The sequence below is a fragment of the Amblyraja radiata genome, chromosome 4, assembly GCF_010909765.2.
Source record: "Amblyraja radiata isolate CabotCenter1 chromosome 4, sAmbRad1.1.pri, whole genome shotgun sequence".
Lineage (NCBI taxonomy): Eukaryota > Metazoa > Chordata > Chondrichthyes > Rajiformes > Rajidae > Amblyraja > Amblyraja radiata.
Genome location: NC_045959.1, coordinates 10,701,382 through 10,707,381, shown reverse-complemented (window position 1 = coordinate 10,707,381; position 6,000 = coordinate 10,701,382). Strand labels below are relative to the sequence as shown.

The window sequence follows — 6,000 nt, the reverse complement described above, 5'->3', positions numbered from 1 at the left end:
CCCCCTTATCCTTAAACTGTGACCCCTTGTCCTGGACTTCCCCAACATCAGGAATAAAGTACTTGAAGACATCTTTAAAGCGACATGAAAGCCACCACCGTGTTGCATGTTAATTCCTTTCTCAAATGAGTCTAACGCCATTTATTGATTTGTTATTTTAAAGTGACCCCCACCAGATTGTTCCATTCGTGCACAGTTTTCGCTTCTCCGGCTTGAGTAAACGCAGACTAACAAGTTGCCCGGGGAGGTATTTACTGTTCGGTGTGCGGCCAGGCTTCATGGAGACACTGAAGTGGGAAAGGCCGCCCTCTTCATTCCAAGCTGGGGCGTTGTATGTTCTTGGCGCTGACTCGTTGCTGGCGCAGCGTCACGTTCCAGCCGGGCGCAGAAAGCGGTGACGGGGGGGGGCGGGCGGGGTGGGGGACGCATGCGTCAGCAGAAGGTGCGGTGGGGGGGGGGGGGGGAGTAAACGGGTGAGTGAGGGAGAGAGGGTGAGAGTGAGGGAGTCGGAGTCGTAGTCGCGCCGAGGGGGTGGAGTACAGGCAATTGTCGAGGCTCGCAAACCGGCGGCAACAACAACAACAACTACTCGACTAATGTCCGAGGCGACAGTTGGTGAGTGTGGGAGTGGGACTGGTGGGGGTGGCCGGGCCGGGACGGGACGGGTTGTGAGGGGAGACCGGCGGTGGGGCCTTGCCTCCTGGGCTGTCTGGGTCTGACCCGCTCCCCTTCTCTTCTCTCCTCTCCCATCGTCTCCTCTCCCCCCTGGGCCAACGTGAGGACCTGGGTGCTCGGCTGATCGCAGGCCAGCTCGGGGGGTGGGGAAGCGACCACCTCCCTTTCCCTGCCTCTCTGCCCCGGGCATTGCACTCGGGCTGCAATCTTGTTTTCTCTTTCTTCTCTCTCTGTCTCTCTCGTCTATTTTTATTTCGCCCTTAACAATAGATAACATTAAAAAAAAACAGATGTTGTAAAGAATCGATTGGCGGAAGCTTTTACAAGATACTCTTTTGTGGTCACTGTCCCAACCTCTACTGGACCTGAAGGCATCAGTTATGTTCTCTTCTGTTTTCGGAAAATACTTAAAAACAAAATTAGAAACTACATGGGTCAAGGGTCACTTTGCTTTTTAAAAAATAACTTGCATTGATGTAGCTCACTTCATGTGCATTTATTGATGTTGCAAAGTATTGCACAGTATTTTTGAAGTGGAGACACGGTTTTAGGAAATATGACGATCAATTTGTGAACAAATTTCGCAAAAGAAAATGATAATGATCTAGTAACCCATTTTAGTCTTGTTGACTGCTGTGGATGACTCCTAGTTTGGTTTAATGGTGTGATGTTTGTTTTTAAATGTACATGTGAGGGCAGAGGATCTTCATTTTAACATTTCACCCAAAAGACTGCACCTCCAAAAATGCAACAGTCCTTCCATCCTTTGCAGGGGTGTTAGCTTAGCTTTGATACTGGAGTCTCTGGAGTAGGGCTTGCATCTGGAAACTCTGACTCGAGTAAGAGTGCACCAACTGAGCCACAGCTGTCACTAATGTTTTCCTTTTTGAATGGGAAATTGTTGCGGATAGAAAATGGCAAACTTCTTTTAAATCATTTGGTTTAGTTTTAAGGAGTGAATTTATTTTATAAAAATGTATAATAGAAGACAACTGATCCTGAAGTCTGTTGGGGGGAGGATGTTGTGGGAAAGGACACTTGTCCTGTTGTTAAGTTACTTTGTTGTTTTTCTATTGCTGTTTTTTACATTAGGGTGCATCTTACTTTCAGCAGATTATGTATCGTTAATGTTCACAACAATGTAATTGTGTATAGCGAGTGTTACAGTAAAAACAGGAATAATTTAAATCTAATTAATGTGAAATTTTAAATTTAGTCTTTTCAGTCAATATAAAGTGGTGTATTACTGGAAAGATTTGAACCAGTGTTATGGTGTTGATTACATTGTACTAAAAATATAAAAACCAAAAGATTCGGCAAGGGTACTTGAACAACTTAAATCTGCTGATGTGATTATTCTGATAGTTGAGGGAAACTATGAAGATAAGCAACTCCTACTTTTGATATTAAAATGATATGAATAATTAAAATGATATTAAACCATTTTCTTTCACATCACGACCATTAATTCTCATTATAATGCAAATTGTAACAGTGGAGCAGGTTTAAGTATTGTACACTGTTCTCTGCACCCTTTTTGGCAATAGTGTCCAGAAGGATGTAGCTATGACGCTTAAGGTGAGAAGCTGCAGGCCTGAGAGTTTTTGGGGCAGTGACTTCTGCAGTATTTGCATTTTTTTATTGGTGGAACCTGTCGGATTTAAAGAAGTTTCTAATAGTCCAGATATCTGGAATGGATATCTCAAACTTTTGTCATACTGCATCAGGCCGTTATTTTCTTCATGAAAAGTATTTGGGTCTTGTACAAAGTATGGACGACATTTCTTACAACATTTGGCAAGGAAGATATTTCCTTTTCCCGTTCTGCTCCTTGGTTGTTCTTGTTTATAAGCATAGCATATTTTTAGTTGGGCAGAAAAGTGACACTGCAAATCACAGCATTCTTTGGTTAATGCAAATAGTTTCTCAAAGAAAGAATAGTCTCTGTGTAGTCAGTGTCTGCTTCCGTGGCCAGCTATGGTTTTAGCAGACATTTTCAGTATGTGCAGACATCCCCATCAGTACATGACATTTTCAAAACATGTTTTTAGTCTTAACATGAGGAAAAGGGTTCTATGAATTTAGAAAAAGTTGGAAGAAGACCACTTCAACAAAATATTTTGGCATAGGGGTGGAATTTACTATTATCTCCCAAGATGTCTGCATGGACATTAACTCTCCTCTCATTTTCTGATAGTAGTGGTGTAGCTAAAATTGACCTTAGCACATGAAGCAATTGAGGAGAAAATTAAGTCCTCCTTTCTTGGAAACTATGTAGGATAAATAAACAAAGGTAAAAGTATTTCTAAACAGGTTATAGCAGAGTACTGCCATATTTGGCCTGGGAATAAATGTTGATATAAGGGAAGGCAATAAATTTGGTATTTAATTTTCAGATTTGATTTAAGTATTAGTTGGAATTATGAGGGCAGAGAAATACAAATTGTTTCCATAGTTTTACTATGTGCTGTGGATGACAAATTAGCATCCACGTTTGCAGCAATTATAGTCGTGAAGAAAGGGAGATTGGACTGGAAAGCATCAAATACATGTTCTTGTATGCTGTGGTCTACACACTGCAGTGTTTTTCTCTGCCTTGTATATTTGGCAGGTGAGAGTTCACATCATTACAGTAACACCATTGATGGAACAAATATTTCAGCACCTCTGTAATGTCTGTAAAACTACATTTGTCTGCCAAAACCCTTTACTGACAGTTGCAGAGATATCCAGCTGTTGCAACTATCCTTGGTTTCAATTTCTTTAGAAAAGATTGAAACAAGGTAATTAGTGTTCAAGAAGGAACTGCAGATGCTGGAAGATCGAAGGTACACAAAATTGCTGGAGAAACTCAGCGGGTGCAGCAGCATCTATGGAGCGAAGGAAATAGGCGACGTTTCGGGCCGGAATTACTTGGTTCCTATTGTATGGATGTAATTTTCTTCACTTCCTCTTTATTCCTCTTCTAAGAAACTGCTTTGAATAATGGAGATGTTTCAGTATTTGAGATGGGTAAATGGCACGATGATGGTAGGCAAGAGGGAAGTTAATAAGGGGTTACTGTCGTCTTTGGAATTGAAACAGGAAACAATGGAATATTATACTGCCCTCCATAATGTTTGGGACAAAGACCAATCATTTAATTATTTCCCTATGTACTCCATAATTTGAGATTTGTGATAGAAAAAAACCACGTGGTTAAAGTGCACATTGTCAGATTTTAATAAAGGCCATTTTAATACATTTTGGTTTCACCGTGTAGAAATTACAGCAGTGTTTATACATAGACCCCCACCATTTCACGGCACCATGATGTTTGGGACACAGCAATGTCATGTAAATGAAAGTAGTCATGTTTAGTATTTTGTTGCATTTCCTTTGCATGCAATGACTGCTTGAAGTCTACAATTCATGGACATAGCCAGTTGTCTTCTCTGGTGCCATCTTTACCGTATGCTTGTTTTGGGGCCTAGTCCCCTTCAGTTTTCTCTTCAGCATATAAAAGGCATGCTCAATTGGGTTCAGATCAGGCGATTGATTTGGCCACTCAAGAATTTACAATTTTTTAGCTTTGGAAAAACTCCTTTGTTGCTTTAGCAGTATGTTTGGGATCATTGTCTTGCTGGAGAATGAACCGCTGGCCAATGAGTTTTGAGGCATTTGTTTGAAGTTGAGCAAATAGGCTGTGCCTATGCACTTCAGAATTCATTATGCTACTACCATCAGCAGTTGTATCATCAATGAAGATAAGCGAGCCAGTACCTTCAGCAGCCATACATGCCCAGGCCATAACACCCCCCACCTCCGTGTTTCACAGATGAGGTGGTATGCTTTGGATCTTGAGCAGTTCCTTCTCTCCTCCATACTTTGCTCTTGCCATCACTCTGATATGTTAATCTTCGTCTCATCTGTCCACAAGACCTTTTTCCAGAACTGTGGTTGTTCATTTAAGTACTTCTTGGCAAACTGTAACCTGGCCATCCTATTTTTCCAGCTAACCAGTGGTTTGCATCTTGCAGTGTAGCCTCTGTATTTCTGTTCATGAAGTCTTCTGCGGACAATGGTCATTGACAAATTCACACCTGACTCCTGAAGAGTGTTTATGATCAGTGGGACAGGTGTTTGGGGATTTTTTTTTATATAGAGAGAATTCTTCTGTCATCAGTTGTGGAGGTCTTCCTTGGCCCGCCAATCCCTTTGCGATTAGTAAGCTCACCAGTGCTCCCTTTCTTCTTAATGATGTAATAAACAGTTGATTTTGGCAAGCCTAAGGTTTGACTGATGTCTCTAACAGTTTTATTCTTGTTTCTCAGTCTCATAATGGCTTCTTTGACTTTCATTGGCACGACTTGGTCCTCATGTTGATAAACAGCAATAAAAGTTTCCAAAGGTGATGGAAAGACTGGAGGGAAGACTAGGTGCTGAGAACTCTCTTATACCCGCATTAAGGAGGCATTTAAACACAACCTGAGCAATTACAAACACCTATGAAAAACATGTGTTTAAACATTATGGTGCCCTGAAATGTGGGGACTATGTATAAAAACAGCTGTAATCTCTACACGGTGAAACCAAAATGTGTAAAAATACCCTTTAATAAAATCTGACAATGTGCACTTTAACCACATGATTTTTTTTTCTTTTCTTTTACAAATCTCAAATTGTGGAGTACAGAGGCAAATAAATAAATGACGGGTCTTTGTCCCAAACATTATGGAGGGCACTGTACTGTGATGATTTAGAATATTTTTTGGATATTGCATAGCGCTATAAATTTGCAACGATGCCATGAGCAATCAGATACTATTTTGCCGGGGATGGCAAAGTCATATTGGTTGTGAAATCTGAAACGCATCTGTAGCAAAGAGCAGATTAGGAAATGCAATTTCCTTTTTAATATATTTGTTTAGTTTGAAAGAGGTATTCAACATTTTGATAGATGTGAGTACTATTTTAATATTGCTTAACTTGAGTTGTATGTGAAGAAATCCCAAGGAACCCTGCAATCCTTCCAGGTGAGACAGAGGCTCGTTCACGTCAGCCACCTCATCGCCTGTATCTGTTTTTTCCTGATGTGGCCTCCTGTACATCGGCCAGACCAAATGTAGACCTGGCGACTGTTTCTCTGAATACCTACGCTCGGTTCACGAGGGTCGACTGGAGCTCCAAATTGCTAACCACACTTCCCATTCCCATTCTGCCCTTTCTGTCCTCAGCTTTCCTTATTGCCCGAGTGAGGCTGCATGTAAACTGGAAGAAGATCACCTCATATTCCACTTGGGGAGCTTACAACCCAACGCCCTCCATCCCCGTTCTCCCCCACAC

At 41.5% G+C, this 6,000-nt stretch overlaps 1 protein-coding gene across 2 annotated transcripts in view; it reads left to right on the top strand.

The window, feature by feature from the left end:
- Window positions 1-437: 437 nt before the first annotated feature.
- rnf19a (ring finger protein 19A, RBR E3 ubiquitin protein ligase) overlaps window positions 438-6,000 on the top strand; it is a 62,705-nt gene continuing 57,142 nt past the window's right edge. Inside the window, exon 1 of one of the 2 annotated variants that reach the window (XM_033018940.1) lies at window positions 438-615. The gene's annotated coding sequence lies outside the window, so the exon portion shown is untranslated. The remainder of the gene's footprint in view (window positions 616-6,000) is intronic. The other variant, XM_033018941.1, reaches the window with a different exon arrangement.